Source organism: Danio rerio, chromosome 2, assembly GCF_049306965.1.
Source record: "Danio rerio strain Tuebingen ecotype United States chromosome 2, GRCz12tu, whole genome shotgun sequence".
NCBI lineage: Eukaryota > Metazoa > Chordata > Actinopteri > Cypriniformes > Danionidae > Danio > Danio rerio.
Window position 1 is genome coordinate 50,265,001 of NC_133177.1, and position 27,946 is coordinate 50,292,946.

Sequence of the window (27,946 nt, forward strand, 5' to 3'; positions counted from 1 at the left end):
GCATGATCTAGCTGTCAATTGACACTTGTAAGCAAGCTAAATGCTACATAAACGCCACAAAAAGCCATCCTCTTCTCATTATCTTTACTCTCCTCAGCAAGTCAATGCAAAGATCGCAGGGAGCTAAAAATCTTTTTGACAGCTCTAATTTGAACAAAGAATGAGAGTTGCTCTTTAAACCGACTCTCTCTCTCTCTCTCTGCCGATGTTGTTTTATTGTGTTCTCTCTCTATCCTTTAGTTTTGACCCCTCATTACAGACTCGTCTCTCAGGTGCAGCCGTCTGACTCCTCAGCGTCTCGCGGGCCCGTTTCCGTCCGTCTAGCTATCTGACTCAACCGGCTGCCCATAATCAATAGCTTCTCCCATCATTTCTCATGAGATACAACCACTAGAGCAATGACCTTCCTCGCTCTCGTTCTTTCTTTTGCCGGCCTCTCCTCCCTCATTAAATTCTAAGCTGTGAGGTCGACCCTAACGATTCCAGCATGAGAGAAAAAGGATAAAAGTGAGAGACAAAATAGATGAGGACTATTTCTGGGGCTGTAGATCCAGGAATGACCCAAAGGCTTACCATGATTCCAGACTGATGGAAAACGGGGGCCTTTGTAGTCGCCGCGGTCCCTTAATATGAAGGCCACTGGAGCAAGGAATTCATCAGCCAACTCAGACTCTCGGATGACTTTTTGAATTTGAGAAAACAAAATGCTAAGATAGTCATGCTCAATTGATTTAGTATTCACTGAGGGGCTGTTGTAGAAAACTGTAGAGGTTTGTACACACATATCTAAAGCCAGGTGTAGATTGTCAGGTTGGTTCATCATGGTTCATCAAAGACAATGCAAGAAAATCAAAGAATCTAATGCAAAAGTACTTTTTTTTCTTATAAAAAACAGAAGCTGACATGAAGAAGAGTGTGTCATGGGATGACAAATGTAAAGATCAAGTTCTTGGGTTACAAAATGCAAGAAAATAACAGATATTTTGCAATGGTGCTGCCAACAGCTGGAGCCCTAATCTTGAGCCTGAATAGAGAGACACAGCAGAAGTTTTTCCTGAGCTATTGGTTCTCTCAGGACAGTTACTTCAAGTTACCTTTACCCCCACATCCCTCACTATAGACATGTGGCCTACATCAACAGAATTTAAAAGATCCCAAGATTTTCTAGGATTCTATCATTAGCTATGTTTCCATCCACCTATTTTCATGGTCATTTTGGGGATCGATTTTTGTACCCCCTTACCCCTTCCCTTACCCCTTGACCTTGGAAATCAAGTATTTAGGAAAAGGGCTTCAAACTTTACCCCTAAGAAATGGGACAGCACTACACCACCTGCACGCGTCATCATGTCATCACAATCTCTTACTTCATATAAGATTGTCGATGGCGACTGCTGTGGTCATTCCAGTTGTGTTACTTTTTGGTATTTATCTTCAGGAAATCACTGAAGGCAATGCATTTGCACCCTGGCTATATTCATCTATGTAAACACATGAAAACAACATTAACATTATAGACCTTTTTCTTAGAACGCAAAATTACCCATTATGCTTTGCATGTATGCGCTAGGAGAATGCTAAGAACTTCCGGTCGGCAGCTGATGCAAGTAAACAGTCACATTTAGACAGGTTTGAATAGTTTTAATCTATTTTACCTGCTTTTGTCATCTTTGACAAACCTCCTGGACACCACCTCCTGGACTGATCTTTAAAAAAATGTGATCTAATAGGACGGAAAACAGCTGCTGTGAGGCATTTTCTCCTCGTTGTCAGATGGCATATTGTGCAGTTCAAATAAACCCTCGTCATCGCCAAAGTCAGCAGTTTCTCTTTCTTTCAAATACATAACCTGCTCAAACAAATGTAGTTAACCAAAAAGTTTGACACACACACGTAGCCTACTGTACTGTCCCACTATCACACTGATTTAATAACTGTGACAAAGTGAAAATAAAGTGTCATTTTTAAATGACAGAAAAACACTAACCGTGGTAAATACTGCACAGTAAATGAAACAAACGGCTTGCGAATTGAAAGTACAGCAAATCAGCCAGCAGAGTATCAGTAACAGACTTTTATTTGGTCATTTTTGTAAATTGCACGACTTACAAACCTGTTAAGTTTCATGTCAGTAATCTGGTGTGCTCTATAATGCAGTGAAGTATTGTGTGTGTGTGTATGTTGAAGAGCTGCTGAGCTAACAGCTGACAGGTTGGTAACACACGCACACACACACACACACACACACACACACACTAGTTCTGACGGCAGACATGTGAACTAGGAGAATGTTTTTTTCTCTCGCCCGTGAACCACATCTGACCGATTAACGGCTTTAACACACACTTTTCAAAGTTGTGTGTCAAAAACACTCCATAATCCACTCAAAACGCTATTGAAACCATTTTCGTAGCGCAAATTACTAGTTGTGATCGCTGAAAACGGAAGTTCTTAGCATTCTGCTGAAAGACGCTGGTCGCTATGGCTCCCTCCATTCAGAAGCCAAGAAAAAGTTCTATACCAGACACGGTTAAAAGCTCATTCCCAGAAACTAGACTATTCTGACAGGGAATTTGAGTGTCAGATGTGAAGGTATGTTGTGGGACTGCTTTAAGCATGGGGGTAAAGCATGGATGCTGTTATGAATGTATTAAAACATGTGCTTGTTTGTTGAAAACATTGTAATAATGACAAAAAAATACTAATTTGTGCATCTCCTGACGATGTGCAGCCATGCTTTTTTTTATCCGATAAGAAGTAATGTGCATAAATAAGGATGGAACCACCATTACTGAATGACTTAGAGCAAATCCATCAAAAACGTTCCATGATTTTGTTCTAATAGATTATGTGATAACAAAAAAGATGCTATGGGACAGCATAAAAAGACAAACCATTATTTGGTCATTCTTAAAACCCTCTACCTATAGTTCTGTATCATTACCTACAGAACTGTCTTGAGTAGACTTGCCTCTAAAAGCAACTGTGCGTTCATTGTTTTTCGTCTTCTAAGACAGTGGTTACCAACCTTTTTTGCCTGAGACCCCCTTCTCCCCCGGAAAATATTGTAAGGCCCCCTCAACACCTAATGATATTTTCGCTCACATAAGTTTGCAGTAAGGATGACAAAAAATGTTGTTTTCAAACAAACTGTTGTTTTACCCTGCTGACAAATCCAGCTTAAACCAGCTTAGGATGGTTGGCTGGTTTTAGCTGGTCGACCAGCCTGGTTTTAGAGGGGTTTTGACCACTTATAGGCTGGTTTCCAGCCATTTCCAGCCTGGTTTTAGCTGGACATACTGGGAGATGACCAGCTAAAACCAGCTTGACCAGCTTAGCCAGGCTGGGAGCCCAGCCAAAACCAGCTATATCCAGCTTAAACCAGGATTTTCAAGCTGGTTTTAGATGGTTTTAGCTGGTCACTTTTCAGCCTGACCTACTAAGACCAGGCTCGAAATGGCTGGTGTATTAGGTTGCAAGGTGACCATCAACTGTTTTCTCGGAGGATGACAAGCTGAAAACATTGCTACCACTCTAAAACAAGTTTTATTTATGGAGAAAATTACAAAGCACTGCAGTGTTTGTGTCTTCTGTGTTTGAGATAATTAGTCTTAACGAAATGTGCATATTCCATATTAGTTAAAGCTGATTGGTCAATTCTAGTCACATGACTCGCAGTGCACTGCGCTTGTGGGATTTATTGCCGCATGGGTCAATAGGAAACAACAAAATTGTGCAAACTCTAGAAATAAGCGATATGCAAACGGCCCCTTAAAGGCCGCCATTATTTGCGATCTCCAGCAGTTGATCTTCTTGCAGAGCTATGGTGGTTTCACCTGATTTGTTGACATGGATTGCGAAGGCATTCTTGGCATTTCATGGGTCGTTCCCTGGGCCTTTTCCCCGTAGCAATGACACTTTCCAAAGACGTTTACAAAATAACTCATTTTGCTGCTTATGGATTAAATTTGGGCACTCAATTGACCGAGATGTAAGCGAGAGAATACAGTAATTTTTCAAAATAAAAGACTTTTCAAAGTAAAAGATCATTGAGACTCGGATAATAAATAAAATTGAAATAATTAATGTTTTCTAGTGCGGCCTGATACCAATTGATCCACGGACTGATGGTTGAAGACCACTGAGCTAGGGGATAAAATGAACTGAACATGATCACTCTTCTAATTGTGCTCTGCTAAGAAATTTGTTAAATATGACGCGACCACCCTCAGAGCTCGGTGAGGTTCCCTTTTGGGCCGGGACCCCCCTGTCGGAAACCGCTGTTCTAAGACACAAGTTATTAATTATATTATAAAAAGGCCCATGCTGGCTGATCCTACCACAGAAAATTCTGTTTTTCTTTTTGGTATTTGGCACAAATTTCTGAGAAATAAAAACATACTTTGCTGCAGAAAGATAAGCCAACCTTCTTTTGGTAAACTTTTTTTCACAGCTTTTTCCATGTTTTATTCACTTTTTTACTTTCACTTTCACATCTTTGCTTGCGGGCAAGGCAGTGGCGCAGTAGGTAGTGCTGTCGCCTCACAGCAAGAAGGTCGCTGGGTCGCTGGTTCGAACCTCGGCTCAGTTGGCGTTTCTGTGTGGAGTTTGCATGTTCTCCCTGCCTTTGCGTGGGTTTTCTTCGGGTGCTCCGGTTTCCCACAGTCCAAAGACATGCGTACAGGTGAATTGAGTAGGCTAAATTGTCCATAGTGTATGAGTGTGTGTGTGAATGTGTGTGTGGATGTTTTCCAGAGATGGGTTGCGGCTGGAAGGGCATCCGCTGCGTAAAAACTTGCTGGATAAGTTGGCGGTTCATTCCGCTCTGGCGACCCCGGATTAATAAAGGGACTAAGCCGACAAAAAATGAATGAATTAATGTTTGGTTGCAGTACTCCAGTTTTGCACATAAATCTAACTCAATTTTTTGGATGGAAACATACAGTAGCTAGTGTCTGACACAAATATTCAACAGTTACAAAGATATACACAATGTTTAACCACAGGGTAGGTGATAGGGTTCAAAAACATTACGTAAGTTCAACTGGTCACACGCGTAGTTCAAATGGAGTCATTTAGGTCCCTGGGCACCACCATCTCTCAGGACCTGAACTGGGGCACTCACATTGTCTCCATTGTCAAAAAAGCTCAACAAAGGCTGTACTTTCTTCATCAGCTGAGGAAGTTCAGCCTCCCTAAGGAGCTGCTAAAACAGTTCTACACCTCCATCATTGAACCAGTCTTCTGCTATTCAATAACTGCTTGGTTTAGCTCAGCTCCCAATCTGACCTTCGAAGACTACGACAAATAGTTCTGACTGCTAAACAAATCATTGGTACAACCCTCCAAGAACTGTACTTATCCAAAGCAAACAGAAGGGCTGCCAAAATCACTCTGGACCCCTCACACCCAGCACACTGCTTCTTTGAACCTTCTGGTCGACGCTACAGAGCACTGCGCACCAGAACAGTTTCTTCCCTCAGGCAATTCATCTCATGAACAATTGATGATAATAATTGTAGAACCAACATCACTACTTGATGTACACTTTTATACACATATACACTTATTTAACAACATACGACACATGCCAGTTTGCCCATAACAGATGCACTATTAACGTTGTATATGGTATTATACCTGTACATACACTTGTCAATTTGTATATCTGCATTCACTAATTACTTCTCTTTTTAAAATATATTTATTATCCGTTTTGTTGTCCTGTCTCTGTAATTCTGTTGCACTGTAGAAGCTCTGTCACGAAAAGAAAGTCCTCATACGTGTGAATAAAGCTCTTTCTGTTTCTGATTGTGAAATGGAGTTCAGGTCCCAACTCGCAGACATTTTTGAATCTCAATACGGCTGCTCTGGAAAACCTTCTCAAGTCATACCTTCTCTAGTCAAAGTTCATATTTTGATCAGTTGGTAAAGCACTGCATAAAGTTAAAATCAGCAACTGTTTATGTATGTTGAAAGTCTCACATCTCGATAGCTTTCACTAAGATAAATGGTCAAATGCTTTAACTGCATATCATCTGGTGAAGGATCAAATCAGCAACACTTTGTCAAACTAAAATGTTAGTTTTGGCTTATTACAATAGAGTATTTGTATAACTCTGCACATCATGTTTGCTTAAATAGGATGTGTCATCGACACATTGAGCTATGTGTGTGTAATGTTTGTTGGCGTCTTTCTGTTGATAAATTTAGGGCTGCTTTTCACTCCCAGGTCATCTCTGTTTAAAAGTGTGTAAAATACATGGATGTTTGAGCTGCATCAGTGCAGAAGCTGATAGCAGATGTTTAGGCTTGATTTCCTGCTTTCATTCACAAACACTATCAACTCTAGACACACTATGAGTGGGACTGACACCTTAAAAATGCTGCTTATCAAGGGCTATTCAGAGGTTTGAAGGCACCGGGGCACATCCAGAGCCAGTGATTCCCAGCATCTTGTCTACTGAAACTTTTCTTTCTTTCTCTTTGCGGTGTAAGTACTGAAGTACTGTATTTCTTTTGTCAACTATAATATCCAACAATTCTGAGTGTGCAATTGAGTGACATGAGTATCAAGAGAAAAAGGTCATCTGGCCATTAAAATATCTCTTTTTTTTCTAATTATAGTTCTGTTTCTTATGCAAAATAAGCATTGTTAACATTCAAATTCTACATGAATACTGTTGTTATTTTACATACTTTTTTACAATAGTAATACATTAATATCTATCTGTCAGTCAGTCAGTCAGTCAGTCAGTCAGTCAGTCAGTCAGTCAGTCTGTCTGTCTGTCTGTCTGTCTGTCTGTCTGTCTGTCTGTCTCTCTGTCTGTCTGTCTGTCTTTGGGGTAAAATTAAAATGAAAGCAAAATAAAATAATTTAATGTTCTTTTATTTATACAGTATAAATTATTATTAAGACGCACTAATTTTGAAGTTATGTTTATTGAAAATAATCTTACTTTTATGTATTTCATTAGAAATTTTTAGAGTTATTTAATAAAAATCAACAAATTAGACCAGGTTAAGAAACAAATTAGAGCATATTAAGCCAGGAAATTGAACTAATTTGTTGAAACTCTAAATATTCTTTATTTATTTATTTTTAATTATTTCTATAGCACCTTTTTACTATGTAGATTGTGTCAAAGCAGCTTTACATAGATAAAGAAAGGGTTTCCTCCGGGTACTTCGGTTTCCCCCACAGTCCAAAGACATGCCGTACAGGTGAATTGGGTATGCTAAATTGTCCGTAGTGTATGAGTGTGAATGAGTATGTGTGGATGTTTCCCAGTTGGATAAGTTGGCGGTTCATTCCACTGTGGCGACCCCAGATTAATAAAGGGACTAAGCCGAAAAGCAAAAGAATCAATGAATGAATAATCAAGCAATCAATCAATCAGCAAAACATTTCTAAACATTCCATTGTGAGAATCATTTAATTAAATTTTACAGTTTTTGCCCAAATTAAAAAAGTAAAAAATAAATAAAATTATATATATATATATATATATATATATATATATATATATATATATATATATATATATATATATATATATATATATATATATATGAGTGGCAGTGTGATATGGCTGTATATTGGCACTGATTGGAGGCGTGTGTTGGCACAAGGCTGTACAACAAGTGCCTTAGTGTCCCACCAGTGATGATATACAGCCACATTGTACTGCTACGTGTGTGATATTTCATTTATACAACAGTTAGACAGTATAATCGTGTTTATAAAAAAGAAAAACGAACACAGAAAATCCTTTTGTACGAGGAACTACTTTCTTCCACTATTCATTCACATCTGCAGCTAATGTCAGAACAGCAGAAATTGTTGCTACTTTAGAAACGTTACTTTAGAGCTAGTATTTGAATGATTCTTTAGCGTAATGTCTAGAGTGATGATTTTGCTCACATTTTAAAATTGTAAGGCTGAACGGCATGAAATGCCATCAGTCTACAGAAATTTCAGCCTACAGAGATCTGTTGCAATTGAGAGTTCACAATAATTAACCCCGAAAAAGCAAAAGCAGCTGCAACACTACCAGATTACTCTTGTGTTTGCAATAAGTAAAAATGCTAAACACATGCAGGCATTTCTTCTTTCTTTTTACTGTACTAGTCTGCAGTAACAACAGCAGGAGACATATATATATATATATATATATATATATATATATATATATATATATATATATATATATATATATATATATATATATATATATATCCTGAAGGACATTGACTGACACTTTCTAAATCAGACACATCATATAAAACAAAATTACCTTCATCAGAGGGAAACATCTGGAGGCCTGAGATTCTGCTGTTTTCATCATAAAAACACAACTTCACATGCTGCTGTTTTATAGATATAATATTTAAAAGTGTCTCTCCCTCTTTGTGTGTGTGTGTGTGTGTGTGTGTGTGTGTGTGTGTGTGTAACATGGGGTGTAAGGTTATTCTAATTAGGCTGTAACCTTCAGCTGGTGTAATGTGTCGAGTCAGCACTTTTCAGGAGAAGCGTTTAATTGGTGAGTAAAAGTTATGTTGCTCTCTCTCTCTCATCTTCTTACTCTCTCACAGTATATACTACAGTCTGGCCTGATGGGAAAACGCTCACTCTGTATAAACACACACATACACACACGCGCACTAATCAGCGGATTAAAGAGACACGGGAAAGCGAATCATAATGCAGCAACAGAAAGAGAGCGAGTGTGACATTTCTGGGCTATCTGTGCTTTAATTAAATGTTTGAGACTTTCTAAGCACTTTAATTTTCACTTAACTGCATTTCTAATCATGAATCACTGCTTCACATTTAAACTGAACACATTTGATGCTGCTTGAAGGGAAAACTCAGAGGACAGACCACCCTGCGGGGAGAGAGCTGGGGTTTATTTGGCTCAACGCTGCAGCTTAACTTGTTCAGTAACAACAGTTGACATACCAAAAACAGCAGGTAAGCTATACTGTATAGAGTTTTACTGTAAAGTCAATGCACAAAACAAGCACTGTATTGCATGTATTAAACAGTCTTCCAGTAATGGTAATAAAACATGTCAAATATGATCTTAAAGGGACACTTCTCTATCGCACATTTCTAAACAAAATAGTTTTAATAACTAATTTTTTAATAACTGATTTATTTTGTATTTGCCATGATGACAGTAAATAATATTTTACTAGATATTTTTCAAGACGCTAGTATTCAGCTTAGTGTCATTTAAAGGGTTAACTAGGTTAATTAGGCACGTTATTCTATAATGTTAGTTTGTTTTTTAAATAGTCGGAAAAAAAATTGCTTAAATATTGAACTTAAAATTATCATTAAAAAATAAAAACTGCTTTTCTTCTAACTGAAATTAACAAATAAGGCTTTCCCCAGAAGAAAAAACTGTTTTAGGAAATACTGTGAAAAATTCCTGGCTCTTTTACACATAATTTAGAAAATGTTTAAAAAAGAAAAAATAATAATAATCATAATTAATTTTTTCTTCTTCTGTTGAACACAAAAGAAGATATTTGGAAGAATGTTAGACATACATGATCATAGAATTTTTGGTTTTGGGTGAAATATCCTTTTAAATAATGTTCTTGAAAAGTTGGCACAAACATTATATATATATATATATATATATATATATATATATATAATTCATAGAACTGAAATGCTTCAGTTCAATGTGTAACATTTGTAAAATTGATACTATGCAAAATTATAATTTCTAAAATGGAATGTTCTCAAATGTTCAATTGACATTTGCATGAGCAATAAAACGTTTTTAGCCCATTAAAAAGCAGGACACTCTGAAACTATGTTGTTAAAACTTAATGGGAATGACAGTAACATGTCAGAACATATTTTGGTTGGCAGAAAAATAACTAGGCAACCCTTTCATGATTAAATGTTAGTACAAAAAAAAAATGAGTTTTTATGCACATGGTCACTGTGTTGAGCCAAAACTAAGGTTGCCAATGTCCAAATATATATATAAGTCCCTACTCTTCTCAACAAGCTAAAGCCGCTCCCCCGCTTCAGTCACTAAGTTGGCAACACTGACAGCAAGCAAAAAATCTGAATTGTGAGATAAAAACTCACAATTACCTTTATATGCATGTGACAAAAACAGGCTTTCATATAAACATAAATATATCCCATATGCATCTAAAATATCAATAATACACGTTTTATTTTTCCTAGTAATGTAGCCACTTTTTCCTAATGCCTCAAGCAGGGATTTTCAAATAAACAGCAAAACTTTCTGCGACACAAATATGTTTACATTCTCTGAGAGCTCTCGTGTATTTGAAATGCGTTTTGCTACATTCATAAGCTTGTGAATAATTGCTTTTTTTATTCCATGATTTCATCTTTTTTATATAATTGCTATAGCAACACAAGTACCCTACATTTGTGATGCAAATACAGCCATTTTACAATCCCATCCTGCATTTTGATGAGAGGCAAAGGCAAAGAGATGGAGAATTTAGTGTAACTACTTAAAGTGAAGTAGGGGAGAATAATTGCAGGGTTTTAGTGCTGTGAGTAAAAGTAGAATTATGATGATACTGTTCCTTTCAGCTCTTTCTCTTACTCGGTTCTTTTCTCGGCAGATCCTGATAAATCATCGTTGGCGAATAAAAGACAGTTACTGGTGGTGCGGGTGAGTTTAGTTCAGTGCAGATCAAACAGCTGTGGGTCTATGTGAGGACTAACTCTTGACATCTCATTATCAGTAAAGCCGCCATCATCACATGTGCTTTTACAAACCCCCCTGCTCAAGATATCTGTTCCCTTTACATTCACCCTAACACTGGCTCAACTCGCTGTCAGAGGAATCAAACAGTCTTCATGCATATTCAATAGGAAAGACTGGATTCTGACCGCTAGCTTGATCTGACCTCTGACCTTCCCCTCTCGTATTCTGCTTTATTATTAAAAAATAAGAATTATAAATGATGAAAAAGGCAGAAAAGTTTTGGCTCTGGTTGAGATAGTTCAATCAAACTGTGATTAGTTTATTAGTGATAGTCATACTTTATTATTATTATCAAGGTACAGTTCTATTAACAAACCATTAACTTATGATTTTAGTTTAATGAACTCATCATTTGCTGCTTATTAATAGCTATTAAGTTGGGTTTAAGGATTGGGAAAGATTAGGGATACATTCATGCACAATATGTACTTTATAAATTGAATAAACAGACATTATTTTAGTAATAGACGGGTAATAAGCCTTATTTGTAGAAATCTGTTCAAAACGAAGGTGTTACCAGCATTGTTAAAGAAAACAAAAATGTAAATGAGTACAAAAAATGCTATGAAGCACATTAAATGAATGTTGGAAGGTCTGATGGCCTATTAAATTAAAATATGCTTCACTGAGCATAGATACAACATATGAATTACAGAACAATGTTTAAGTTTTTAACACCTAGAAAGTAAAATGAGAGCATTAATATCCAGTGGTGGTAAGAGTACAAAAAAATTGTACTCAATTACAAGTACTGTTACATTGCTGAAATTGTACTCAATTACAAGTTAAAGTACTGGTGTTAAAAAGTACTCAAGTAAAAGTACAAATTACTCTTCGTAAAAACTACTCAAATTACAAAATTACAAATTACTTTTTTAGCTTGGCGATATTGGTGGAATTATCCATGAATGCGGAGTCAGACAAGATCCAGGCAGTAAAACACATTTTACATAACACATCTAAAGATACTATAAACACTTTTAAAACTGTGTAAACAGCATTAATTATAGATTATAATTATAGAGCACCTATAGAGGAAACCCACGCCAACATGGGGAGAACATGCAAACTCCACACAGAAACACCAACTGACTCAGCCAGGGCTTGAACCAACAAACTTTTTGCTTTGAGGCGATAGCGATACCCACTGCGCATCATGATTATTTTACAAAAACAATGTTTTGCTATTTTGAGTATAAAGATAACAGAAATATGCACAAATGCACGACTTTTTATCATTTCAAATGATGCCTCTTTTATTTGTACGATCAATAGATGATTTAATTAGAAAAAAACACTTGCAAATTATGGAGAAACTTTTTTAAATACCTAATTCACGAACTGAACCATCAAAAACCACAGAACAACACTGCCTAGTGCCTAAACATATTATTAATAAATTAAATATCACACAAATTAAGTTGTCTTCTTACCATAATGTTTTTTTTTTCAGATTATAGACTGAAGTCTTGTAAAAAAGCTTGTTCATTCCGCTGTGGCGACCCCAGATTAATAAAGGAACTAAGCCAAAAAGAAAATTAATGATTGATTATAAAGTTTTATAACTATTCAGGATTTTTTAAAGCAAAGTTTGATGCATCACTCACTTTTGTTTATATCTCGGACAGTTCTACCTATTAAAGTTAAATATCAATGACAACAAAACATGGGTTACTCTACAATTTTTTTTTTATTCTGGCAAGAATAATAGCAAAAAAAAAAAAACATTTTTTGCCCACTCAACAATTGACACATTATTGTCTGGCTAGTTTCTGTCCTCTACTAATGAGCTGAAAAGGCAATAATGGTCCAACAATCCTGTCCATCATCACCAATAAAGCCTAGAAATTGGGCATCAGTTAACTGTAAGTCGATGGGTTCATATATTATTGTCCAGTTATTAAATACCTAATTTGTTACTTAATTTGTGTTACATTGCTTTAACTTCCAAATGATACATCAGTGTAAAACCTATAAATGGTGGAAAAACATATTCTGTAATCTTAAAACCACCTGGGTCTCCACTTTTGCCATGGCCTCTTTTTTGTTGTAACAAACTTATCCCCCAGGTTTTTCCAAACTTTAACAAAACACTTCCTTTCCATGGCTGTTGCAATTTCTAGCCAAGAATTATTGGTCATCTGGTTATCTCTATGCTGATCACGCATGGTCGGATAGTTAAGATGTCTGTACAGCTGTACTGTTACAGACAAAATCTCTTCAAAGCGCTTCAAATTCAACTCAAATCAAGCGCGGCGCCGCGCGAACTGTTCACCCGAAATCATGTCGCGCGCATCCAAAGTGAACCTCCGCAAACACGGCGATGACGTCACATTCGCCGCGCGCACTGAGCTATTGCATGCTGGTATTATTTGTAGTTTTAATACTGCAAATCACAATAGGACTAGTGAAATAAAGAACTACACCACCACGAAACCAAGCAACAACAAAAAAATAATTTAAATGAGCATTAGGAGTAGCGATACATGTACCTCGGAAAAATAAGACCTGTGCAAACATATTTCAGATCTAGAACAGCGAATTTAAGACTTTTTAAGGCCTAAAATTTAGATGTTTATATTTTAGACATTTTAAGACCCCACGGAAACCCTGTGTAAGTTGGATGGCACAGCAGAGGGCAGGTTTCATCCACTTATTTTATGCGCTTTTTGGATATGCACATAAAAACGGTTGATGGAAACGCTATAATGCGCATATATTTTGAAAATGTGTGTGAATGGACAAACCAGCTGGCTAAGCACATTGTAAAACATCTTAAGTGTTGTTTTGGACATTCTAAACCGCCTCAACCATTTCAGTATTATATTATATTAATAATGAGCTCCAATTGTCAAGAGTGCCCGCACTCCGTGTCTCGCGCCTTCAAACGCCAGCGCGCGTTCACTGCGTGCAGGATTGCCTTCTGATGCGCAAGTCACTTATTAAATGAAGATAATTTATTCACGCAGCTGCTCCTACTGATGCAAATTCTGTTTTTACTTTTGGAAATTTGTCGCCAGTTAATCAGAAAGGTGGCAATTTTGTTCTCTTCGACTTGATGGACAGAAAAGCTGCTTTATTTGCAGTCTTTAATGCGATATTCCAGTTTTGGGCATACATTTAATTAGCATTTTAGATGATAACATAGCTATTCACATCAGCGCATCTGTCCCCTTTCTTCCCTATATACCTGTAGGTGAACAGCTCCTCCGGGTGTGGCCATGCATTCATCCTCTGCTATTTCTTCCTCATTTCTTCTGTCTTAAATCTCCATATGTCAATTGATAACTTTGTGACTGTATGATGGCGGTCACGTAAATCTGCAGTAGCCTGAACTTGTTTTTCGGTTCAAATAATGTACCAGGCTTTTCATTGGTCCGTTAAGATCAGCTTTTTTTATTGGCTACCGAAATGCTGGTCAGTGCGTGGCTGAAATATTAATTTATTTACAGTACTTTGTAACGAATTGTGATTTTAAAAGTAACGAAGTAGATTACTCAGCTTAATTTGTACTCAAGTACAAGTAAAATTACAGGCTTAAAATTCTACTCATGAAAGTACAATTACACCAAAAATGTACTTAATTACAGTAACGTGAGTAGTTGTAATTCGTTACTCCCACCACTGTTAATATCTAGTGATGCAATCTGAGAACCTTTTTTTTATTTTAAATAATCAGTTTGAACATTGAATGTAAAGAGACAAGAAACTGAAAACTGAACATAAGGATTTAAACACAAAACTTTTAACAAACATTTTGCCATTTTTTTTGTGGAAAAATTATCTATACATATCTTCCTAATAATAATAGATGATCAGAAGCAATATATATATATATATTGAATGCTTTAGGCACCCAATACACCATCAACAAATAGATTTGCTTCTAAACATCTATAATCGCAATATCGGCCTAATCAGAAATAACAGTTTGTTGGCAAAAACAGATAAACACCACTTGCCTTTGACAGCAAAAGCCACTCTCTATCCCGAGAACCAATCAGAAGGTGTGAATCTAATCAAATGTTTTCAATGTAACTACGCGCTGATACGCTGGCTTCTATGAGAAGCTTATTACGCTTTCGATTAAGATTTTAAAAGAATTTTAAGAGTTTGATGAACTGTATGAGCCAGTCCAACTGTTCCTTACCTCAAAACTCTGTGCATTATAAGAAAAAGAAAACACAATGTACAGTAGGATCTGCAACATGCATTTATACCATTTTTTTGTGCAGTGACGCTGCTTTGAATGAGTCCGATTTACTGTACATTAAACAACAACTGCGTTTCACGAAAGACAGAGTTGAGATGCCGTTCTTATGCAGAGTTAAGATGCTGCAATAATCCAGTTTTGCGCATTAAGTTTATTCACATTTTTAAATGGAAACATAGTTAATGACATACAGTCTAAACAGTCTCTGGGTGATGGCACGTAAAGATTTTAGACATCCAAGGCACAACATGTCTTAACAGTAATTTGAGTATTTGAAATTTGTTACTTTACACCACTGCGGACATTTAATATTTCAACTAACGTGGTTCAGACGATGGGTCTGTGACAGAGCAACTAGTGGGCACTGGGACGCTTTTCAGTTGCGTTTATAGTCAGCGTTTTTACAAGATGTTTTTCAGTATTCAAACTCGATCGATTTTCACTGGCGTCAAGCAGAAGAGTATGCAAAATAACTCCTTAAAGTTAGATGGCATTACACAACTTTAAGTTTCTGACACCCATTTATAACACAGAAGAAGAGGAGGAGAGGGAAGTTCACATGCTTGTTGTTAAAGTTACTGATGACTCAAACAAGCATGGATAACAGCAGCAGCTCCAGCTCTAGCAATGAAGAAATGATTATTGTTCACAAGAGCATAAGCAGCTAAACGTTCATATCGCCTCTGGGCATCTTCTTCAATGTGTGCTCGCATTGGCAGTTTTACTTTTGAGCACCTCCAAGTCCTGTTTTCTGTAACTTCAGGAGCTCCATGCACGTGAACAAAAGTGCCAAACTGATTGGTGGAGATGTGGTGTTTTTTTTATTTAAATAACGCTTTTGCGCCTGCCGTTATGCGCGTTGGTGTGCGCGATCACATTGGCGCCCTTTATTTAGCCACGAGGCATTAAATGTAGATGGAAGACGCGAGCAAAAAATGTCTCCGTGTGCACAGGCCTTTAGGAAACACTCATCCCTACATTGTTAATTTCCCAAACTAGGCATTGTACTACGGTAGTTCAGCTGCGACTGCATTTGTTTGGGAAACACATCCCAGACAATCATGAACAACATGACCATATGATGCACAAATAAAAGCACACTATCTATATTCGCATCACTTCTGAACATCTGCTTCAGGAGAGCACATCTGTCTGATTCTTCAACCCCTCACACCCCATCTACAGCGACAAAAACAAGAGCACAGACTGAATGTCAGCTTCCCTCACACACCTTTCTCAAAGCGGAGCTGCCGTTTAACTCACACTCTGAAGTGTTGAAGGCAAGCTGAGACTCCCATCCAGAGGGTGTGTGTGAGATGGAGACGCAGCAGGGAGTCAGCAGTCACCCAGAGGCTCCTCCATCATTAGTGCAGTGCTTCCTCTTCATACTGCCACTGCCTTTGTTCCCAATCCAACAATCCCAGCATCTGGCAGGCGTCTGTATCTCCTGACAGAGCAGATTCAGAGTGGCCACCATGCAGCGCTGCTTCCTTTATCTTCTCAGTGGACTTGTGCTGGCCTTTCAACAGCTTTCTTTCTGTTTTTTTTTTTCTTTCTTTTTTTTCTTTCCTTTCTTGGACTTTAGGTTCAGTAGGTTCAGTAAAGAATGCTCTTTTCTACATTGAATTAAGGCTGCACAATATATCACTTCAGCATCGATATGGTGTGCATCTGTAATAGTCACACCGCAGGATATGCAATGTTGAGTCTGGATTTTATAGTTGATAATAATCAATGCAGAGTATAATCACAATGGAGTAAAAGTTTATCATTCAATTCGTTTTATCTTTATTTCTATAGCTCTTTTAGAATGTAGATTGTGTCAAAGCAGCTTAACTTAGAAGTTCTAGTAAATTAAAACTGCGTCAGTCCTGATTTCAGAGTTGAATTTAAAGGTGCAGTAGGTGATTGTCTTCAGAAACATTTTTTGTTGTGCTGGTTGAAAGTCTCTTCACAGTCCAATATTAATGATTACAGTAAATGATCTAAATGTGTTTATATGTATTTTTATATTCAGGGTAAAGCATAAAACTAAAAAATGTTCATCCAATTAAATAGAGTCGGACCGTCATCTCCCTTAACTCCGAAAGGCAGGTCAGACTGTCTGTCAACAAATGTAGATTCCGACTTCTGCGCATCTGTTCATGCAGATCCGACATTAGTGCGTGCCCGTCTGCATCACAAACGCCATGCGCGCGAGCGAGCTGCGGGCCGCTCGCAGATGCCGAGTCGGGGCCGGGGGCGCCGAAGGACAGCCGAGCTCGGGCCGATTACTGTGAAGCCAGGCGCGGGTATAATTTGCCCTTTTCGTCAGGCTAAGCTTATGTTAGATTGTGTTCTGTTATGAATGACTTCTATGCACAGACGTGTTGTTCAGCCACTGAAATCTCCCAGTGAAAGATTGATGTGATTATTTTCAGTTTCATAAGGTTCTTTGACAGCATCTATAATGTAGATTTTATATTCACATTGGGTCATTTTTGAACCATGACAGCCGTCCTATACTGTTTACCGCTAACATTACTCTGAATATTCGCTCTGAAATAGCATGCAAGTGTGGCAAAGTAATAAATGTAATTCCTGCACGGCGAAGAATTATCTGTGAATTATCTGTGCACTAACTGTTTCTTTTATTGATGATGTGTACCGATGTGAGGGAGGGTCAACCTGTCAATCACATGAGATTGACCAATAGAAAACTACTGTACATCCTTCTAACCAATGTCCAATTGACAAAATCAATTGTTATAACCCCAATAGAGACGAAGTTTGAAATTTTAATTGACAATTAAAAACATACTTGTATATAATGTACGGTAAGTATAGTGGAAAAGACAACCAAAACCAGATCTTTACATTTATTCATTTATTTTCCTTTAGCTTTGTCCCTGATTATTAGGGGTTGCCACAAAGAAATGAACCGCCAACTATTTCAGCATATGTTTTACACAGAGGATGCCCTTCCAGCTACAATCCAGTACTGGGAAACACCCATAAACTCTCACATACACTCATACACCTCAGTCAATTTAGTTTCACCCAATTCACCTACAGCGCATGTCTTAGGACTGTGGGGTTTCCCCATGCAAACACGGGGAGAACATGCAAACTCCATACAGAAATGCCAACTGGTCCAGCTGCAGGACTCAAAGCAGCAACCTTCTTGCTGTGAGATGACGGTGCTCACCATTGAGCCACCATGCCCCCCATATATTTACAACCAAACAGTTATGAAAACTAAACAAAACTTCTTACACTATCCAGCATGCAATTGTTTTGAGTAAGGTCAAATGCTAGTGTTTCACAAACACTAAAGAAATGCAGAGTCAGCGGAGACTCAGCGACTTAAAACTGTGATCTTCAACAGCCCATGATACCCTATAAAGAACTGCATTCTGCTGAGACACAGAATAATGCTGCGCTATGATGGATTTAAAACCTCACTAAATGTGTGTCTCAGTATTTTCCAGAAACAACGGTCGTCTTTGCAACAAGCATGAGCGGAATAATAAAATGCGACCATGGTTGCGAAGCTGTGCTGGAGGAATCAAACGTGGTGCAGATCAGACGGCAGAGAACATTGGGTAATGGTCTGTGTGCTGGATTACCCACAGGATCAGTCCCACCACAGTCTCTGCACCTTTTCAACAGCAGCTGCTGCAATTTTCCCCAAGATTTCACCTCAAAACAATCTTCTACAGAGAGCTGATGGCGAGGAGGCTAAAGGTTGTTCTCTGCATTTTCTGACTCGGTTTAGACCAGTGTAGACCAGTGAGTCTCATCAGTTACACTGAAGTACCTTTCAAAGACAAAAAAACCCCCAAAAATTAAACATACTTACAGTAGTATTATTACAATGGGCCTTAAAACAAAGACTCACTTTTACAATAAAAGCAATAAAAGCAACTTTTTATATACAGTTTATAATTTTATATAGTTTAATAAATGTAAAAAAAGAAAAAGTTAAGGCACAAAACTAATTTAATAAAAAAGCTACTAGTCTAACAAACAACAGGGAAAATAAGTATTGAACACGTCATGTTTTTTTTATTATATATATATATATATTTTTTTTTCCCCTGGGAAAAATAGTTCTAAAGGAGTTGTTGGTAAAAACCCAAACAATACAAACATAAAACAAAACATTAAAAAAAAAAAAAAAAAAATATATATATATATATATATATATATATATATATATATATATATATATATATATATATATATATATATATATATATATATATTTGAATTACTTATGTGTAATAACAATAAAAAAATGACAGAAGGAGAAATTATGAACTACTGAAACATATTTAGTACTTTATATAAAAGGCTTTATTGGTGATCGCTGCTTAAAGATGCCTCTCATATGGAGAATGAAGTCACAAGATTGCTTAAGTATGAATTTTTCTTTAACAGAGTTTAAAAATCTTGAAGGTTCTGTTGCTTTTGTCTATCAAATCTGATCTTTATTTAGTATTCTCTATTGGATTCAAGTCAGGTGATTGGCTGGGCCATTCTACAGCTTGATTTTCTTTCTCTGAAAGCATTTGAGAGTTTCCTTGGCTGTGTTTTTTGGATTATTGTCTCACTGAAATGTCCACCCTGGTTTTATTTACATCATGTTGGACTGAATCATCCAATATTCATTTACAATGACGAAGAGCAGAGGGTTGTTGAAGAGCTACTGAGAGATTTCAGCTGCAGTCTGGGGTTTCACTTTTCACCCTTTCACACAGTAATACCGAAAAAAATTGGGAAAATTACCAGAACGTCTTTACAGGTAAACTAAAAAAAAGTGCTGTTCATACAGGCGAGGACATTACGAAATTTTTCCAGAAAATACCATTCACACATCCATTGCAAGATACTGTTAAATTTTGACATTTACCTGTAATTGTCATGGTTACACACAAGGAGGGTTATCTTTTAAAGGTTTTATTCAAAACAACGTTACTAAATCAGAGTGATGAAGCAGGAGAGTGGTGTTGTAGCAATCTCATCAACAGTTCACAAGGTAAACATTTGAGGGTGAGCGATCTCACACAGTTCGTTCTGGGGAACATCAGAAGGAGAGTAATTTCAAACACAGTTCAACAGGTTAACATCAGATCTTCAGGTAAACACCAGAATAGCTTAGTCACTTCCCTTATTCAGTTGTTTATGCATCCGAACGCGTCATATGGTTGATGATTTCACTTTTAAATAAAACTTTAGCATTCATATAGCTGATGCTGTCCAAGAGACAGACCAAATAACTACAGTATAAAAAAAATAATAATTCTATCAACAGAAGGCAGTTTTATTTACACATTTCACTACATTACAAATGCTGATGATATGAAGGAACATTTTTGCATGTCAAAATGTACAATTAAGTGTGCTGCAGCTTTCGTGTTTTTAAAACGAAAGTCTGCCGGTGTTGTAGGCCATTCTAGTCTGACTCACCTTAACATGGACACACGTCACACAACTGAACGCAGGGTGTTCAAGTAAACTCAGATCATTTTTTCCACAGTTAACACTAAGAAGGTACATAGAAATGTTATCTGACTAATAGGCAGCAGCTAAATGTGTAAGAAAATGCTAAATGTGGAGAAATTATTCAAAGGCTTTTGTTTTCATAAACAGTGTAGATGTGAACGTGTCTGAGTGTTCTGATTGGTTGGCATAAACGTGAATGCAAACTTTAAGGCAGTTTTTTTTTTTTTTTTTTGCGTTCACACAGAGCAGCATTCTCAGAAATTACCAGTAAACAGTGTTGGGCAGTAGCATAGCTACAAGTAGTGACACTACTAGCTTAACTACATTTCTCGGTAGCGTCGCTACTTTCTAAATCAATAGCTTTTCAGTAGAGAAGCTTTTTTGTTTTGTTAACTAAGCGTAGTAGCATCAACGCAAGCTACATTTACTATTCACGGATAAATAAGTGACGGCAACGACATTCATGAAGCTGTGAGGCTGGCGTCTAGCCGATAAAAGGAAATCCATATGACTTCTGATTTCTTCTTGTTTTTCGTTGGTCGACAGCAAAGTTCTTGGTGAGTTACTGCCACCTCTTGCTCCGGTCGGTGACGTTGCCAATCATTCATTGGGCTGACACAAGAAAATTGCTTGATAGAAAAATTACTATATATAAAAAAAAAAAAAATTACTTATATATATATAGTTTACTGTAGTACAAGCTCAAGTATGGTAACTACTATTAGCTCATGATAGTTATTAATGATACTACCTTATGTAATGTTCATTATTGAAGAGTTGTAAATATATATAAAATACTGCTTATTCCTAAATATTTCCCTTTTTTATTTTTGTTAGTGCTGTTATATATACTATAATTTGTTTTTGTTTAGTACAGCATATTATTTGCATTAAATAAATGAACTGAATAATTCTGCCTCATATGTTTCATTTACAGCTTTGTTGATCACTATGACAGACCTGACATGGATTGAAGTTGCACGCATTACTTTATTACACAAACTTCATTTGTAAACAAATTATATTTGTTTTCTATGTTTATATGGACTTTTTTGGTGACTATCAACATTTCAAGTCAAACAGAAGCTTTAGAAATGTTTTTGAGCAAAATGGTGACGTATTCAATACTTATTTTCCCTGCTGTATAAAAAGTCAAATGCAAAAAAACAAATTACAAAGTACTACAGAATGTAGGTGATAGTACAGTAACAATTTACTGCATAATAAAATAACATTTTGCATATAAAGCGTGAGTAGACGGAATTTGAAGTGGATCGAAATAGTTTTTCAAAATAGTCTTAAGATAAGAATGTGTTGTTCAATAATTTAAGGACAACTTGCGGAAATATTTTGATCCACTTCAAATGTTCACTACTTTGTGTAAGAAAGAATTAAAATTAAATTTAATTATTTATTGTAGCATTCAATGAATCAAGCAAGCAAGCAAGCTAGCATAGGTTAAGCATGACACGTGTCCTAACAGGACATAATAAACTGGCTGTATGTCAATGCTGGCATTTCGAAGGAAAACTGTGCCTGTAACCACATTAGCAACGTGTCTGCAACATCGGCTTATGTCAACAGGTTAAATCTGTGGCATTTCATTCCATTCTGCATCCCCGATCAACAGCAGACAGTAATTGTTGTGCAACCATGTGAACGAGGCAGCGTGCGAGGTTACCAAAGAAATGATACAGATTCTGGCCCGGTGACAGATGTTCACTGACATTCAGAGGACTGTCGCCAAGGACGGAGTATTTGACGAGCGAACCTGCTGCAAAGATCTATTATTGAGTTACCGCCGCACAGACCTTGGAAAGCAGTGATAAGGACAAAAATCGTTAGGTAAACAATGCATGAATACCGCGAGTGCTTCTGCATGCAATTTCCAAACGAGATTCACAGGACTATTGGATTGAGCCAAACAAAAGGGCTGAGAATGAAAGTTCCAGTCTGTTCGGATACTCGCTACGCATTAAGAGCCAACAAGACCTTCGGAAGTCAAGTGCTTCGAGCAAAATCATGTGCGATTTGAAAATGTTCAAAGACTGAGAGAGAACATAAGTCATCCATTTATTTGAAGGTGGGTCTCGTTGGGTAGTTTAAGAGCCCGCTGGCCTCAGGCGATCAGCCCTTAAACTTATGAGGTCGTCATAGAAACATTGGATGCATTTCCCTTTATGATTTCACATAGTGAAATGCTCCAGTGCTGCGCCTGGTTTTAAGTGTTTTCAATGAGTCTGATTTGGAGAGAAGAAATACATCTGGCTCAACTATCAGTCAATAGTGAAGCCAGAAATGGTATCTCTGTTTCTACTCTCAAATAATACTCAAAAACCATAGTAAAGGTACAGATACCTACTGTGAAGTGACTCCATTATAAAAAAAGTTCCAATACAACTTGAGCAAATGCTTTGGGTATTTGATTCGAACAGTACTTAAATGAATAGTTCATCCAAAACTGAACATTTTCTCACTATTTACTCTGCCTCAAGTGGTTCCAAATGCTTACAAGTAGCTTTTTCTTCTAGTAAACACAAAATAATATATTGTGAAGAAAGCTTAAATCGTGAAACCATTGACTTCCATAGTAGGAAAAAATATGAAAGTCTGATTTGATGTGAAGTAATATATCTGACTCAACTATCAGTCAATGGTGAGGTCGGAAATGTTACCTCGGTTCCTACTCTCAAACAAAATACCTGACAACTATAGTTAAAGTTCAGGTACCCACTGTGAAAATGACTCCATCATTCAAAAGCTTTATTAAAACTTGAGTAAATGCTTAGAATATCTGATTTGAACAGTACTTAAATGGATAGTTCATTCAAAACTGAACATTTTCTCACTACTTACTCTGCTTCAAGTGGTTCCAAATGCTTTTAAGTTATTTTTGTTCTACTATTAAACACAAGATAAGGTATTTTAAAGAAAGCTGAAATCATAAAGCTGTTGACTTTTTTAGTAAAAAAATTGTGAGAGTGTGATTTGGGGTGAAGTAATATGTCTGACTGATCAGTCAATGGTGAGGCTGCCTCTGTTCCTATAGTAAAAGTATAGTTACCCACAGTAAAAATGACTCTATCATTCAAAAGCTCCAATACAACTTGAGTAAATGCTTAGAGTATATGATACTTAATGGGAAAGTTCACCTAAAATTTAACATTTTCTAACTATGTATGCCTCGTGGTTGCACATGTTCATGAGTTTCTTGCTTCTGTTGAACACAAATAAGGTATTTTTTAAGAAAGCTGAAATCATAAAACCATTCACTTCCATAGGAGGAAAATGTTGAGAGTCTGATTTGGGGTGAAGTATTACTGTATGTCTGACTCCTCAACTATGTCAGTGTTGAGGCCAGAAATTTTACCTCAGTTCCTACTTTCAAATATAATATCAAAAAACCCTAGCAAATGTACAGATACTTACTGTGAAAATGACTCCATGAAACCATTGACTTCACTGCATCTATTTGACCCAATGAAATCTGAATAATTGTGTTGTTTCAGCTTATTTTAAATAAATAGTTTGAACGAGCAAATTTATTTTTGAATAATTTAAAACAATATTTCTTTGAGTGTTTCATAGTAGGAAAAATTATGAATAGAAAATTTTACATTATCTAACTATTTATGCCTCAAGTAGTTCCAAATGTTTTTGAGTTTCTTTATTCTTTTAAACACAAAACAGGGTATTTTGAAGAAAGCTTAAATCATGAAACCATTGACTTCCATAATAGGGAGATTATGAGATGCTTGATTTAGGGTGATGTTTTATGTCTGACTCAACTATTAGTCAATGGTGAGGCCGGAAATGGTACCTGTTCCTACTCTCAAACAGAATAGCCCAAAAACCATAGTATAAGAACAGATGCCTGCTGTGAAAATGACTCCATCATTCAAAAGTTTCAGTACAACTTGAGTAAACAGTATTTTGAACAGTACTTAAATGGATAATTCATGAGTTTACTTTTTTTTCTGTTGAACACAATTATTTTACTTTAAAGAAAGCTGAAATCCCAAAACCGTTGACTTCCACTGTATGAGAAATGATGTGAAGTTTTATTTCTGACTTTTTAGTCAATGCTGAGGACAGAAATGTTACCTCAGTTCCTACTCTCAAACATAATCCCCAAAACCATAGTAAAAGTACAGAAACAGACTGTGAAAATGACTCCATTATTCAAAACTTCAAATACAACGTGAGTAAATGCTTAGAGAATCTGCTTTAAACAGTACTTAAAGGGATAGTTCACTTAAAATGTCAAAATATTTCCCACTATTACTGTCCCTTAAGTGGTTCCAAACGTTCATAAGTTGTTGTTGTTTTTTCTATTAAACTCAAAAAAAGATATTTTGAAGAAATCTAAAATCTTGAAACTATTGACTTCCATAGTTAAAAAAAAAAAAAAATGATGAGAGTCTGATTTGGCGTGAAGTAATATGCCTAACTCAACTATCAGTCAATGGAAAGGCCAGAAATGTTACCTCTGTTCCCACTCAAACAAAATACCAAAAAAAAAACATAGTACAAATACCTACTGTGAAAATTCCTCCATCATTTAAAAGTTCCAATACAACTTGAGTAAATGCTTAGAGTATCTGATTTGAACAGTACTTACTGGGATAGTTCACCCAAGATTGACAACATTCTCCTTATTTACTTTTTTACTCTTATTCTGACTTCCATAGTAGGAAAAACAAATGATATTAAAGTCAATGGTTACAGGTTTCCACCTTTCTTCAAAATACCTTCTTTTTTGTTTAACAGAATGAATAAACTTATAAAGGTTTGAAACAAGTAAAGGGTGAGTAAATTATATTTTGCATGAACTGCCACTTTAATTTTTTCTCAACACCTATGCCAAGAAATAAGTCTGTGAGAACAAGAAGCAGTGGATTTGCGAGAAGAGCAATCACGTTCAAATAGAAATGAAACTGAACAGCTTGATATCGCAATAAAATCAACAGCCTTTTAAAACATACAAACACTCAAGTCTCAGTTACATACGCTCAAGTGGGCAAAAAGCCAATAAATAAACTAAGACCCTTCAAAAAGTTTCCTTTTAATATAATGGAGAATTAAAATAATAGTCAGTCCATTCATGTCAAAGCCCACACTTGCAATGAATGAGCTGGTTTCACATTCATTGCAAGTAGAGTCACATTTATTTCTTATAAGATCTCACTTCTTTTGTAGCAGAAATAAACCGCAGTAGAAAAGTCACTTGCTGAGCAGCAAATGTAGTAGAGTACACCACCTTTATTTAAAAGCAGAGATTTATTCAAGACAAGAGTGAAAGTTGCTAATAATTTTGGAGGACATATGACATAAGCAAGAGTTGACTGAAAATCAGTGAGAGAACAACTCATCATATAAGAAGCTAATGTTGATTGAGATACATTTTAAACTGTACTATCTGTTTTTTGTTTTCAGTTTCAACATTGAAAATGGTTTAGGAAAAAAACAACAACTGCCCAACATTTGTACATCTCAGAGCAGCAGTATTTCTTTTCTTGGATGAATGAACAAATCATTTGAGCCATTATGTCATTTGCTGCATTTCCATCCACCTATTTTAATGTGCATTTTGGATTTGCACATAAAAAAAGTTGATGGAAACACTAAGATGCGCATACATTTTGAAAATGCGCATAAAAAATGTGCATAACTGAATAGGATAAACATTTTATTTAAGAAAAAAGTTGTGCATAAATAGTGATGGAAACACTTTTACCGAACAAATTCCAGTATACACTAGGCTTGGGCGGTAATATGGTAAACCGCGGGATCTAAAAATAGCAACGGTGTCAGTTTCAATACCGTTATATCATCATAAAAAGCAATGCACTTAAATAGGAGACAAGTATTAAAAAATAAAATTATTTATTTAAAGCCTACAAATGCTTATGTGTGATTGTCATCATGGGACAGTGTGGAGGAGAGAGAGAGGTGAGGTAAGATGGCGAGTCGTGCACCAAGTGACCTGCCATTTGGCAGTATTTCCGCTGTTACGGTTTAACTGGTGACCGTGTTAACTGGTGTCCCTTTCCAGATGTAAGCTATTCACGTTTGCAGATTCATCCCTTTTTCACAGCAACAAAACATGTCCATTCCAAATAAAGATTCTTATTACTTGGTGTCAGTGTCATTGTGAGCATTATTGATTTTTTTTTTTATCTTTGTAGCAGAACAGTATATAACCAAAATTAATCTAAAAAAAAATGATTAGAATTTACATGTCTTCAACAGGCTTCGAACCTGTGTAGCGAAAAGGCTCAGCACACGCATTAATCAACTTATCTAACTGAGCTACTCAGAACTACATATGAAATGGTCTGTTTTAATATCTTTTTCAGTCAAAACATGCTTTGCTGTGGTTGTGGACCCGTGTTGACATGTTTTCATCTATGTTAACATGTTTACATGTTGTTTACTTGCATGTACTCGCGTTAACGTGTTTCTATAAGCTCTCCCACTAATAGAATAGCTCTCAATGACTAAACGATGCTTCATCAGTTGCTCAAACCATGTTTTTTCTTAGTTGTAGGCTCATGTGTACCTGTGTCGTAGGAGTCGTGTTAACTCATGACCCATGCTCACACATGTAATGTAAATAAAGATTTTACAAAAAGAAAAGAATACAATGACGATATTATTATGCAACATATTATGTCTAATATATCTAATATATATTTCATATATAATATTATGCAACAGAATATTAGAATATTATGCAATCAGAATATAATAGAGTCCCATTGACTCGTGTTATCCTGTGTCACACGAGCTGATATTTTCTCAGAATAGCTCTATATGACAATGACGTTCTGCTAAATAGCCTACATTATAAATCGCAATCTTCCCCCAATTTTATTTTAAACAAAATAAAAAAATCAGGCTACATACACAAAACTTGTACGTGGGATTCGAACCTGCTAAGAAAAGAGACGCAAAGAAGTCAACTCATGACCTATCTTATTGAGCTACCGAAGACTGATGAATGCTTAGCAGCTTTTAGTAATTTTATTGCATGTAGCCAAATCATGTTTATATGTGCCTTGATACAGATGTGACCAAGATAATACATTGAAATGTTACGATTTTCAATTAATATTCTGTTGCATAATATTATATATGAAATTTTTATTATATATATTAGACATAATATGTTGCATAATATTATCGTCATTATATTCATTTTTTTTGTAAAATCTTTATTTACGTTACATGTGTGAGCAAGGGTCAAGAGTTAACACGACTCCAACGACACAGGTACACATGAGTCTACAACTAAGAAGTTGTAGTAACGTTTGAGCAACTGATGAAGCATCGTTTAGTCATTGAGAGCTATTCTATCAGCGGGAGAGTTTGTAGAAACACGTTAACGCGAGTACATGTAACTTAACAACATGTAAACGTTAAAGGATCAAATTCTTTGAAATAACGATTCAATAAAACTAATAAAAAT

At 36.3% G+C, this 27,946-nt stretch overlaps 1 long non-coding RNA gene across 5 annotated transcripts in view; it reads left to right on the forward strand.

The window, feature by feature from the left end:
* LOC137488194 (uncharacterized) overlaps positions 1 to 27,946 on the forward strand; it is a 194,634-nt gene that overhangs the window by 97,756 nt on the left and 68,932 nt on the right. For 3 of the 5 annotated variants that reach the window (XR_012394361.1, XR_011007139.2, XR_012394358.1), the window contains 3 exons: positions 8,468 to 8,543; positions 8,865 to 8,974; positions 10,630 to 10,679. The exons of 1 other annotated variant lie outside the window; for it this stretch is intronic. This is a non-coding gene — a long non-coding RNA (uncharacterized lncRNA). Of the gene's footprint in view, positions 1 to 8,467; positions 8,544 to 8,864; positions 8,975 to 10,629; positions 10,680 to 18,448; positions 18,806 to 27,946 lie in introns of those variants that run through there. One more of the 5 variants, XR_012394360.1, reaches the window with a different exon arrangement.